The sequence below is a fragment of the Marmota monax genome, unplaced genomic scaffold (assembly GCF_021218885.2).
Source record: "Marmota monax isolate L192 unplaced genomic scaffold, Marmota_monax_Labrador192_F-V1.1 WCK01_AAM20220418_F8-fsc00026, whole genome shotgun sequence".
NCBI classification, from domain to species: Eukaryota; Metazoa; Chordata; class Mammalia; order Rodentia; family Sciuridae; genus Marmota; species Marmota monax.
The window spans coordinates 3,947,990-3,961,728 of NW_026693108.1; the positions used below are offsets into that span (position 1 = coordinate 3,947,990).

The 13,739-nt window shown below is 45.0% G+C and overlaps 1 protein-coding gene across 1 annotated transcript in view; it reads right to left on the reverse strand.

Annotated features, from left to right (window-relative positions):
• Positions 1–12,686, reverse strand: part of Myo16 (myosin XVI) — a 537,302-nt gene extending 524,616 nt beyond the window's left edge. The window contains exon 1 of the mRNA XM_046454924.2: positions 12,567–12,686. The gene's annotated coding sequence lies outside the window, so the exon portion shown is untranslated. The remainder of the gene's footprint in view (positions 1–12,566) is intronic.
• Positions 12,687–13,739: the final 1,053 nt, after the last annotated feature.

Below are 13,739 nucleotides of genomic sequence, written 5' to 3' on the forward strand. Positions count from 1 at the left end.
TTTTTTAGTTGAAGTTGAACACAATACCCTTATTCCATTCATTTATTTTTATGTGGTGCTGAGTGATCGAACCCAGGGCCCCCGTGCATGTTAGGTGAGCGCTCTACCACTGAGCCACAATCCCAGCCCCAGAGAGAGATCATTTTAAATTATTGATTCAGGAGACCAAAAAAGAAAGAAAACAATGAAGAAAAATGAAGAGAGCTTAAGGGCTCATGAGACACCACTGCGTAGAACAAGACGGATATCATGGGTATCTGGGAGCCTCCCACAGAAATGAAAAAAGGGAGCAGAGAGATTACTTGAAGAAATGCTGGCTGAAAACCTCTCAAATCAGAGAAGAGAAATGGACATCCACATTCAAGAAACTCAACAGACTCTGGCTTCGATGAGCCTAAAGTATCCACACTGGGACACCTGTAATCACACTGTCCAAAGTCAAAGACAAAGAGCAGCAAGGAAATGCAATTAACACACGGAAGGAAGCCTTCTCAGAATCACCTTCCTCACGGAAGAGGATGGAATGATCTAGTCAACGTGCTGGAAAGAATAAAGAGAGAATACCAAGCAACTACATCATGCCTGGTATAACTGCCCTTCAACAATGAAGATGAATCAAGACTTTCCCAAATAAGCCAAAGCTGAGGGGGTGCGTCCTCACTAGTGCTGCCCCATGAGCAGTGGTGGAGAGTCCTTCAAGTTGGGAGGAAGGGTGGCAAATGCAGACAGAAGACATGCAAAAATAGGAAGGCGAATGGAAATACAGAGACAAACGCAAGACTCTTCAATGGTGTAAAGCGGTTTTAATTTTGTTATTATATTTAAAATTCCATAAGTTTAAAAAGTAAACATTTAAAATACTGAAAATGGTATAGTATGAAGAATGAAATCACTGATACTTGAAAAAAATTAAAAGTCCTGAGCACAGAAATAGGTATAAGCTTGAAAATCTGCTAATGGATACACAGCAGTGAAAATAGGTGATCAGTGACACCAAGAACAGAAAGAAGAGGAAAGGTAAAGGAAGAGAGGCCTTTTATGTGATGGAAGGTAAACTGTTACTGGGGTCACAACGGGTGCAATGATAAGATGTGGCTTGTGCTCCCCACAGTGACTACAAAGAAATACCTAAGGAAGGGACCCAAAAGAAAAGGGGAGAGGGCACAAACCATGTCCCTGCAAGAAACTCAAAGAAACAGAAAAGGAGGTAGCAAAAGAAAAGGACCAAATCTGATGTAAGAACACAGAAAAAGCTAGCAACATAGTAATACTGTGTCTTTCCTCATCAGTAACAATCGTGAAGGTAAACGGATCAAAGTTTCTGACCTAAAAACTTAAGAGTTAAGAAACAAGATCCAATTATGTAAATATAGAGACTCACTTTTGATGTAAACATACACATAGACTGGAAGTGAAAGACAGAAAGATATTCCATGCAAATACATCCAAAAGAAAGGATGGCTACACTCACATCAGACAGAATAGACTCTCTCTCTCTCTCTCTTTTTTTTTTGGGGGGGGGGGCGCTTAACCACTGAGCCACATCCCCAACTCCCCAGACCCCTTGCCTGTTTTTATATTTTTATTTAAAAGCAGGCTCTCACTGAGTTGCTTAGGGCCTTGCTAAATTGCTGAGGCTGGTTTTGAACTTTCAATCCTCCTGCCTCAGCCTCCAGAGCCACTGAGATTATTGGCACACAAAAAAACATGCCCAGCCAGAATAGATTTTTAGTAAAATTGTCACAAGAAACAATGAAGGAAATATACAATGATAAAAGATTTGATTCAACAGGAAGAAATAAAAATTATAAATACATATGTACCCACCAAGAGTACACCCAAATAAATGGAAGAATTTAAGGAGAAAAGAGGCAGCAATGCACTAACGTTAGATTTCAATGTCCTGTTTTAAGAATTGACACAACAACCACATAGAAGATTACTAACAAGAAAGAGAGTTTGAATAAAACTATCGAGCAATTGGACCCAGCAGGCACTTACTTATAAAATACTCCACACAACAACAGCAGAACATATTTTTTCCTCAAGCACACACTGAACATTCTCCAAGACAGACTCCAAGTTAGGACACAGACTAATTATTCATAAATTTTAAAAGTTTGAAATCCCACCAAGTATTTTTATGACCACAATAGAATGGAAGTAGAAATTAATATAGAAGGCCAACCGAGAAATTGACAAGTATGTGGAAATTAAATAACATAATTTTGAAAACTACAAAGAAATCACAAAGAAAATTGGAAAATACCTTGAGACAAATGAAAATGATTGATATATTGCAAACTACAAAATATTTCTGAAAGAAATTGAAGAAAATACAAATAAATGGAAAGACATCCCATGTTCATGAATTGGAAGATTAGGTTGTTAAAATGTCTATCCTATATAAAGCGATATAGAGATGAAACAAAAACTCTCTCAGAATCCCAGCAGCACTTGCCAAAATAGAAAAGAAATTCTAAAATGCATATGGAAATTCAAAAGATCCCAAATATCCAAAATAATCTTGGGAAAGAAGAACAAAGATGAACATCACGCTCTTCCTGATCACATAACGTGTTAAAAGCTACAGTAAGCAAAACAGTATGGCAGCAGCTTCAACCCTGACATACAAGCCAATGAATGAGTTGAGAACCTGGGGAAAAACCTTACGTATAGAGTCATGATCTTTCATAAGGGGGCCAAGACTACACAGTGGGGAAAGGAAAGGAAAACTGGATTCCATGTGCAAAGGAATGATACTGGAACCTTACTTTACACCATGTACAAAAAACAAAGACCTAAACAGAGGTTCCCAAGCTATAAACTCCTAAAAGAAAACACAACGGGGAATCTCCATGATACTGATCTGGTATTTTAAATATGACACCAAAAGCAGGAGCAACAAAGACAGACAATGAGACTATATGAAGCCAAAAGCCTTCTGTGCAGCAAATAGTCAGCACCCTGGAAACAGCCTACAGAAAGGAAGAACAGTTTGCAAACCATATATCTGATAAGAGGTTAAGAACCCAAATTCTTTAAGCCAAGAGCCAAAAGCAAAACACAAACCTGATATAAAATAGGCAAGGGACTTCAACAGACATTTCTCCAAAGAAGACATCCCAGATCCAACAGGTATATGAAGTGGTGCTCAACAACTTCATCAACCATCAGGAAACTGCAAATTCTCACCACGACGAAGCATCCCTTCACACCTTAGGGTGGCTATTCTCAATACATAACCAGCATTGGCAAGGATGTGGAAAATGGAACCCTTACCATCTGCTGGTGGGAAGGCAACGCAGGAAGCCACGATGGAAAACGGTTCCTCAGAAGATCAGAAGTAGAAATACTCTATGCCCTACATGAGGTCCAAAAGAACCGAGCACAAGATCTTGAAGACACATCTACAGCTTGCTCACTGCAGAGTCATTCACAACCACCAAGGAGAAAACACCCACATTTCCACCAATGGATGAATGGGTGAAGAAAATGTGTACTATGTATGTATACATATAGTGTGTGTGTGTGTGTGTGTGTGTGTACACTGCTCACAAAACAGATGACCCTTGAGGACATTGTGGTAGGTGAAACAGGTCAGTCACGAACAAATGAACACCACAGGATTCTTGCATGAGGTCCCCAGAGCAGACACCTCAGAGACAGAGGGCTGGGTGATGGAGCTGTTGTTCAATGGGTACGTATTTTTAGTTTAGCAACATAAAACATTCATAGAGAGCTGTAGCAAATAATGTTCATGACGTTAAACACGACTGTACTGTTCAATTGAAAACTGTTAGGATGGCAAATTTTATGTTATGTGTTTTTAAAGACAGTTTTTAAAAATGACACTAAGTAAAGCCCAAAACAACAACAACAACAACAAATCAGTTAAACTTTACCATAAATTCTTAGAACACATGATCCTTAGAAAATAGTTAGCTCAGATCCAGTTTTATAAATAAATAGACTGGAGCCTTAATTTTTTCTGGCTTTATTCTCAGACTCAGTATTCAAGTAAGTTTGCAGTCACTTATTTTTATCAACTATTCTGTCTCCCCAGGTTGTAAAGGTTTAATAATTATTTGTGATGTGTGTGAAATATAATATGTATATTTTACTTTTTATGGGCACGTGCATTCCAGTTCTAAGCTTCGTTGATGCTTCTTTGTGAACTTAGGGCATCTGATGTACCCCAGATCTCTAGTATTTTGAAACTCTGTCCATGGACCAGAGATTACCAGGGGCTCTCACATTTGCATGTTTTTTGTTTTGTTTTGTTGTACCAGGTATTGAACCCAGGAGAGTTCTACCACTGAGCCACATCCCCACCCCTTTTTGTTTTCTATTTTGAGACAGGGTCTCACTAAGTTGCTGAGGCTGACCTTGAACTTGTGATCCTTCTGCCTCAGCCTCCCAAGCCACTGGGATTACAGGCGTGTGCCACCACAGCAGGCTCCCACTGGCAGTTCTTTCAGAGTCCTGGCCCAGGTTGGATGCCAGCCTCACGTAAATTCACTTAAAAGGGCTGGATGCCTTTGTTTTCATTTTTCACCTATTTTGGGCTTTAATCCAAGACGATGATTTTTTTAAGCTTTTTCTTGATGAAGAACATAGAAGACAAAATGATGATAAATGGTTTTCAAATCACTTTTAAACCTTCTCTCCTTTTTATCCCCCAGGGCCAAGCGGAAGCTGGCCACTCTTCTTCTGCTGAGCACATGGGGTGAGCCTGGGTGTTGTCACGGCCGTCACCCTCCAGTCACCGAGGTGCCGTCCTGATGTTCTGCTGAGCTCGCTCTACTGTTTTCATTTTTCATGGAGGTTTTGTACCTGGGCCCTAACCAAATGTCACCTCACAGGTAGGCTCTGGAGAGGGGGATGGCATTGCTATGTGACTTTGCTGCTTCCTTTTAACAACCAGGAAGCCGTTATCTTGCTCTTCAGCCTCTCCTGCTCCATTTGTGTCTGACTCTCCACCGTCTGCCCACTGGGCTGTGCTCATCTTATCCCTCTGAAATCCGCTCTCCTGTGACCTGCCACGCACCGAGCTGTCCCAGTGTGATACACTCTAAGCACTTTTTTTGAACCTCCTTCTGCGGTGTTTTGCTTTCCATTTTTGCAGGCATCAGCAGGGCCTCAGGCACGGCAGGCGAGAGTGCCACCAATGAGCTTCGCTCCAGCCCATTACAGACTGGATGCTGGACCATGTTTTTCTAATATTTTTGTCATACACCTGTCAGCATCAATTTCTTACCTATTGATCAGAATGAAGCCTACAGCAGTTATTTTTATTTTGGCTTCACATGGATACTCTTGTTAGAAGGTGACTCAAACTTCTGAATAGACCTTCAGAAGAAGCCTTACCGTGCCCACGTCCTCTCCACAGAGGTTGCCTTAAGGCTGGCAGTGTCCTCTCACATGGTCCTACGGACACCCCTCAAAGCCACCGTGCCTGTCCCGTTTCACAGACGAGGCCCCAAACAGCTTTTTCCTGCTCTCATGGTCTTAGACTATGGTGGAGCCATCAAGAATTCCAGCAGCTTCTCCACCTCCACCGAGTGCTCTTACGGACCACATTAAACTAGACTGCCATTTTCACGTCCATGTGTGTTTAATAATGCGTATTAGGAAACGATCTCGCCTCCTTATCTGACTATGCACACATCCACAGCCTCAGCAGTCTCCCTTCCTGAGAAACAACTTGTTCTACGCTCCCTCCAGAATTCGTTATTTGTTTCTGTACATTGTAAAATAAAACCCGCAAGCTTAACCATATAAAATCTATATCACCTATATAAAACATTTTCTAAGCACTCATTTATAAGTTTCCTCATTTTCTAGGCTCTATTTCTTTTGTCTGGCTCTCCTATTCAGTTTTAAATCTCTGAAATAAATGTAAAGTTAATGGCTCTCTGTTCCAAATAATATAGATAAAAGGCATATTAATAGACTTTTTAAAGAAGATTTGGGAGCTCTTGGAATCACTGCTACCCAGGACTCCCAGCCACATATTACTGAATGATTATAACTGGGAATCTAAATTGGAAAGAAAATGAGTATGCTGAATAAGACTTTATCATTCTTAAAGGAATTATTAAATATTTCAAATGTGTTCATTAAGGGCATACAGTACCACATGCTAGAGTTTTAACCTCCGAAGGTTTATGTTTAAAACACTAATTCCAGGAACAAATATGAATTAAAAATGCTTTCTATGTTTTAGTTATAGAAAAAGAAGGATTCAAGGGCTGATTTTTATTCATAATTTTATTATTATTCATAACTATTTAAAATTTGTACACCAAACTCATCCTTATCTACACCTTCAATATATGTTTTAACAAAAGTGCCACAATAATATTTATGAAGTAGTAACTGACTTAGTTTAATTACATTGCTTACCAGTTATTATTTCTGTCATGGTAACTATTTGTTGATAAATGATAAACATCAAGAACTTGGGAAATAGATACGACACCATCTCTGAGAATGGTATGAGCTATGACTTCTTCTTCTTTTGTTTCATTTAAAAGCCTGTAAGTCCACAATTTATTTTTTATATATCCTTTTTCTTCTAGTGGTACATTTTTTTTTTTTTGCCAAAGACCATATAAAGTATGCCAAATGTGAGCTTCAGTTCACATTGTTGCTGGGGATCAGGGCTCAGCAAACATCTCCTATAAAAGGGTTGACTAGTAAATAGTTCACGCTCTGTGAGCCACGGATGTGAGTTGTTCAACATTGTTTGGGCTGTTTTGCTTTAGCGATAATTTTAAATAGTAAGGAGCTTGCTTAGTTTACAGGCTGTCCACAGACAGGCCACAGCTTGAGTGTGGCCTGGTGGTGTGGTTTGCTGCCCCCAGCTATAGATGGTCTTCCACATGGCACTTGATAAATAAGCAACCTCCTGTTTTCTTACAAAGTGACATGTGTACAGGGCAAATAATCCTAGTATTATGCAAACCTGGCCGCACCACAGGCTGGCAGTGTAACTGAGGGAGGCCCTCCGTCTCCCAGGTCTTCTTTCCCTGCCTATAAGATGAGCAGGCGACTATAGAGGCAGGGCAAAGGAGAGAGAGTCTGGATGAGCAGAACAGGATTGGGACGATGGAACAGAAGAGAAAGGCAACAGAAAGTGAGATAGGGGCTGCATCCGTCCAGAGCTCAGGGAGCTGCGAGCTGGAATCTCCAGAGATCCTGCTCAAGGTCCCAGGCAGCTTCCTTCTTCATGTGCATGTGACACCTACTAGATGTTCCCAGAGATCAGAGAGTGGTGATCACGGTGCAGGGGGAAGGCAGGCATTCCAACAGAGGTTCAATGTGGGGGGATGCACCAGGATGTGCGTGCAGTAAGGAGGCGCCAGGAGTACAATCACAGAGGGTGGGGACATATTTGGGGAAGATGTTCTAGATTTGATTCCAGCTTAGCACAGCAAGAGGAGGGTCATGTCCAGAACCCAGGGGAATGCCAGTGTCTGAAGAATCACTATGTTCTATGTGGAGGAATACAAACCAGTAGATGTTGTTGAAAGTAAGCATATGACTCAGGAGAGGGGAGAGAGGAGGTGGGCAGGAGGGGTCAGCAGGGGCCACAACATGTGTCATGCAGAGGAGAATGCACTTCACACTGTGGTAGCAGGAAATCATTTAAGTCCTTTAAGCAGGCGGTCTCACAGCCAAATTTGCATTTAAGATAAATCATTCTGGCAACTGTAAGCCTGGTTCAGAGGGGCACAGACAGGAGCAGGAAGATGAATTAGGGATGGTCTCTGAGCCCTGGCTGCAGATGATGAAGCCTAGATCGGGGGCAGTCATAGAAGGTCAGAGGAGGGAAGACTAATTTGAGCAACATTCATGAGACAAATTGAAAAACCTTGATGATTGATGGAAATGGGAAGTGGGGGAGGGAAGGGGAAGAGCAGCGTGGCCAGGACACACAAGCAGGGACCTCAGAGCCTGGACAGAGCAGAGAGACTGGAACTCGAGATGGGGTAACAGCAGCCCGGTATGGAAGGGGCATCGTCAGGGAAGGTGCCTACAGCCAGATGGAGGTGTGAAGGCAGAAAGCAGGTCAGCCTGGGAGTGCAGATGGGAACTCAGGCACACACCCAGGGGAAGCTGAGGAGGATTCGCAAAGTGGGAGAGGCAGAGGCCAGAGAAGGAGCATGCAGCGCAGAGCTGAGGAGGTGAAGGGAGAAGGCCAGGCCAGGGTCAGAGGAGCTGGACCACAAAGGGCTGCGGAATGAACTTGAACAGGTGGAGAGAGTGAACATGGCAACGCTTCCAGCATCTTCCACATCCACCAAGATAAAAGCACGGGCAGAAATTAGAGAGACCAGATCATTTTAAATAGCTGTTTTAAAAACACAATTACAACTGGGCATAGTGGCACATGCTTGTAATCTCAGCAATTTGGAAGGCAAGTTCAAGGCCAGCCTCAGCAACTTAGTGAGGCTCTAAATAACTAAAGTTGTTGTCTGGAATTCCCAGTACAAAGAAAAAAAATCAAAAACATAATTATATATAAAGTATTACAATTCTGTGTAGAATGTATTTGGCCATATAGCAAGGCTTTGTGTCAGACAAACAAAGAGGTTGAGAAGGTTCTGAGGCTGACAGTTGTGTGAAAATATCAACATTTAGATTATGTCTGTTTTTAGTTACAGTTAGATACTGTTAACTGTAAAGTTCCCTAGAACTCGCAGCCTGGTGCATTATTGGGTCTCTGGCTATTGTAATAACAAGAATAGCAAGTAAGAGACTTGCTTACAGACTCCTACCTACTAGGAAAGAGAGGCGACTCCAGCTACATGGCGGAGATACACTTGAATCCTTGAATGATTATCACCCTGTGGTTCTCAGAGGCAACACTAATGACAATGGCCCAGGGTTTTACTGTGTCCCACAGCCAGACTCTGATTCTGTAGGACCAGGGATAGCTGGAGAAATCCTCTCCTTTCACCTCCAAAGAACCTAGAATTGCAGGCAAGGAGCACCCTGCCCCAGTCCTGCAAGATATAGACTATTCTTTTCAAAGTCAAATTATTGTACACTTGAAACACTGTTCATTTCTAGGAAATATCACTACAGAACTGCTAATCCATTTTTATCCTTGTATACTGTCTAAAAATCATTGTTTGTCACATTTCATTGATAAAAGTCCATTCCTAAGAGAGGAAAGTTGAGTATAATAAATTCTTCACTTAAGTTGGCCCATTAGTTCTCTGTGGTCAAAAGCATTTCTTTTTTTTTTTTTTTTTTTTTTTTTAATTTTTTTTTATTGGTTGTTCAAAACATTATAAAGCTCTTCACATATCATATTTCATACATTAGATTCAAGTTGGTTATGAACTCCCAATTTTACCCCAAATACAGATTGCAGAATCACATCGGTTACACATCCACATTTTTACATAATGCCCTATTAGTAACTGTTGTATTCTGCTACCTTTCCTATCCTCTACCATCCCCCCTCCCGGGAGCCTCTGCTAGCACAGGCTTTGGGACATGAAGGTGGAGCAGCTATGGGGACAGGACACCTGAGGCAAGAATTGCCCTGTGTAGCACAGCCCCAGCAGGACATCTCATTTGGTGGGGGGTTTATGAGAGCAAGAAGGACCAGGGTTACATGAGTAGAAACAGGGAAAGGGGAATGAACAACCTTACCTCCCCAGCATCTTTGGCAGGGCAGGTGTGATGGTTAAAGAGGATATTAGATGGAGAAGTGAATGAGGAGATGGAGAGGTGTCCTTGCCATGAGCATTTCAATGTTCCCGGGGTGAAGCCCGTTTACCCTATGACTGCCTCCTCCCCTCTGTGCACTTCAGGTAAACAGCACCTGCTTTCACTGCATGGCTTTGATTTATTTTTAAGCCCATCTGGTCAATTCATATGCATTTTTTTAAATCCAAATAAGGCTTCCTTATTCTGTTAACATGCTCAGTCTTTGCTCTGTAGAAATCTCACAGAACACTGTATTGTGCCTGGCACAGAGTTCAATATAGAAATGAAGAGTCCCTAGGAGAAAGGCTGGGATGGAGAACTGCATGCAACAGCGGTAAGGAGAGGACAGAGAGCATCCACCCTTGGCAGGTCTCTAGGAGGCTGTCATCAGGTACCCCCATTCCCACTTCCCTGACACTCCAGGGTGGTGGGAACAGTGAGCCCCAGTAACCCTGCCAATGTTTAGCCAGGAGATCATCAAAACATCACCCCAATTCTCTGGGCCTTGGTTCCTCACCCCGTAGTACTAGCAGCTTGAGCCAATCATTTTTCAAGTTCCTGTCCACCCTGGTATTTTCTTATTCTGTGAGCATGTGCTGTCACAGGCTTGGAATTGCCCAGGTGATAAGATCTGGAAAGAGCAGATACATTATTGAGGTGCTTAGCTGAGCATAGCCTCAAATTTTAAAAAGCATCTTTTCCAAAGAGCCCAGTTCCAATGCAATATCTTCTATCACAGGAATGTTTTAACACATTTGTGACATATGGGTTGTGTACATACATAGAGACATATACCACATGTATACTTGGATCACATATACACTTTACATGTGGTTATTAGTCTTACCCAACAGATTTTACTTTCTGATCTCTTAAGGAGGATGAGATGTTTCTACTTCTATTTAGTTTCCTTCAAGAACATTCATGTCGTGCAAAGGGCTCCTATTGAGTCAACACACTCCTTTATCTGCAGGAGTGCTGAACTGCCCCCAGATCACGTTAATGACCTGGAATAGGAGCTACTGGAGCTTATATCTTCAAGCTTTTCAGCCCAAGAGAAGGGGATCTTTAGAGTATAAATTACACATGTAAAATACTTCAGCTATTTAGTGTGTGCTAAACAAATCATTTCATTTTATGAAACCCTCCCCCATTCTCACAGGACACAGATGAACTAAACCACGGAACTGTGCTCTCTAGATGACATTTTAGTGATTAAACTAATTTCTTTCCTTTGATAAATAAATATCACATCCAGATGATTTTCATAGCATGCAATTTGGCCTCTGGGACATATAACGCTGACCCTACAGCAATGACATATATCCTGGTTTCCAAACAAGTCCACCAAACATAAACCTCATATGCTCACACAAGCTGACCACATGTGGCAAGAGACCAGCGATGTGAATGGTAAGTACCTATCACAGGTGCATGTATAGCATCAGCAATCTCAAACAACTTCAAACACACACAGCCTGACTCTATGGATGGGATAAATTGCCTTCAAAGCTTTTAAGAACATCAAGAAAAAAATACAACTTATTCTGGCAGCTATGCAATAATCCCATGAGGAGGAATCTTGATGGTCCAGCTGGACCTCTGTTTGCCCCCTACTGAGTCAGTGGCTTTGATTCCAGGATCCCACAGATGACTCGGGGTCCCTTGTCCTTCCTCTTGATTCTACATGAAAAGCCCTGGGAGAGCACCGGAGGGCTGCAGGAGCATCCTACACAGCCCTAAGAATGCAAGCAAACAGTAACCATCATCCCAGTTTGGATCGCGCAGGATTCCTGGGGTTCCCAAAGAAAGCCACACACAACTCCGGAGAGGTGGAGAGCTTTCCAAGCTCCCGCGCTAGGGAGAGCACAGACGTGGCTTTCCGCTCCTTCACTTCTCTGGCCAATTTGGAGCAGCCGAGTTTGACTTGGTCCTGCTTAGCAATGGCTTTTCCTTCGACCGTTAAATAATTCTTCCAGGTGGCACAGGACTAGCACGCGCGGTGTTAATGCATTGGCTCACTGCCCCCAGGCAGCTCTGAGCTACAAGTGAGTGTTTACTGGATTTCTATAAAATCACAGAAATACTAAGAAAACTTGATAAAAATCATCTCCATTTCCTCTCCGGTTGTACCAGGTACCCGTTAAGTCGAGCACTTCCACCAACCTACTTGGTTTTACCTCGCCAGGAAAGAGGGGGCGAGGAACCAAGAGCCCCTAGTAGGTACCCTGGCGCCCGCGGACTTGCCCATCACTTAGTCCCCCGCCTCTAAGACAATAGAGCCGACATCGCCCAGTGGGGGTCGCGGTGAGGGGTCAGTAGGATCAGGAGAAGAGGCGACAGCTGGAGAGCCCTCCTTCTCTCATACATCTTTGTTCTCCAACACAGTCTCCCTTTCCATCCCCAAAGAAAAGGAGAAAGAGGAAGCACATCCCCCGCCGCCCCCAGGAGCGGTTGCATAGGTGACCGCGCCGCTCCTGCCATCTCCCTTAGCAACGCGAGGCTTCACGTCCCTCTCAATTGCCAGCTTCGCCTCCTCCTCCTGGGCTAGGTCCAGAGTTCAGAGGGCTGCTTCTTTCAACCTCCGAAATCACGCCCTAAGGGTTGCGGAGTGTCCGCGATCGCTTTCGCTGAACGGAACAGAGAAGCCTCCTCCCCACGCCCCACTGGCGTGCCCAGCCTGCTCCGCGCTGGGACTCGGGCTGGGGACCAGCGAGGCAGGTCGGACACCCAGCGCCCTCCCCGGGACGCCAGCCCACCAACCTCCAGGCCCGGAGGCGAGGCTGCCCCGCCAGGCTCCCCGCGCCGCGGACCGCGCTCCCGGCTGCCGTCCCTACCTGCAGGGGAAGGGTCCGCGGGACCCGGGTGCCCGCCGCGCAGCGAAGGTCCGGACTCGGCTCGGGAGCAGCCCCGCGCGGCGGCCGCGGATGCGCACGGCCCGGCGGCTGCAGACTGGAACCGCCGCCCCGCCGCCCCGCGGGCTGCCGCTCGCTCCGCCCGCCCCTCCGACCCGCAGCCGCGGCGTCGCGGAGACACTACCCCCCCGCCCCGCCCCTCCGCGGCGCCCCCCGCGCAGTGCCGGCCGCAGCGGGTCGTGGACTCGGTTCCAGCGCCCAGGCGCCGCGCCCAGCTGCCGGCCTCGCGCGCGGCTCACTTTCCTGCCTCGCCCAGCACGCTGACCCGCCTCCCCGTCAGTCCCGCCCGGTGCCCCGCCAGGTCTCCCGCCCCCTCCGTCTCACGCGTTCTCACGCGTGCTGGGAGACCGCGCCTCTCCCGGGGCTGGCTCCCGATCCTCTCCGGGGCCTCTCCCACCCCACGAAGGCTGGGCTCCCGCTTCAAACTTTTCCGTCCTGACTTCTGCAGGAACCCAGAGCCCTGCCTGGAGGGGTGATCCCCCTTGGGCAGTCGGACCAGAACAAAGGCCATCGCGGGGACTGTGGCCAGTTGTCGCCAAGTGAGAGGAATGACCCCTTTTAAAGCTACAGAGGCCAGCACAGTCCTTCCCCTCTCTGGCATTCAACAGCCTCCTGAAATCTACTCCCAAATGTGAACTTCGGCGTGGGACAAGAGGAGCAAGTGCCAGAGGAGCCTTTCCCTGGCGAACCGCTAGCCCTCTGCTGCGATTGTCAGAGCGTTGTAATGCATTCGCTGTGACAAAATGCAAGGTGTACCCACCTCCAGTTTGGTTCTGTAAAATGATCCATTGTCCAAATTTTCCCATGAGGGATAGATACATGCTATTTTAATTCTGGGGTTAATCTGGTGTGTATGTGTGGGGGGGTGTGCGCGCGGGGGTGTGCGCGCTCGTAGCCACACATACCCACACCCACAATATTATACATGCACACACATATATAAAACAGCAGGGGGCCTTGTACATAATGCACACCCAATAACTATTCAAACGAGTTTGTAACCAATTCATTGTTAGATATATTTGGGTATATTGTATGATACATGATTATATAAAATAGAATGGAGAGTTCTGTGCATGGACTATCAATTTCATT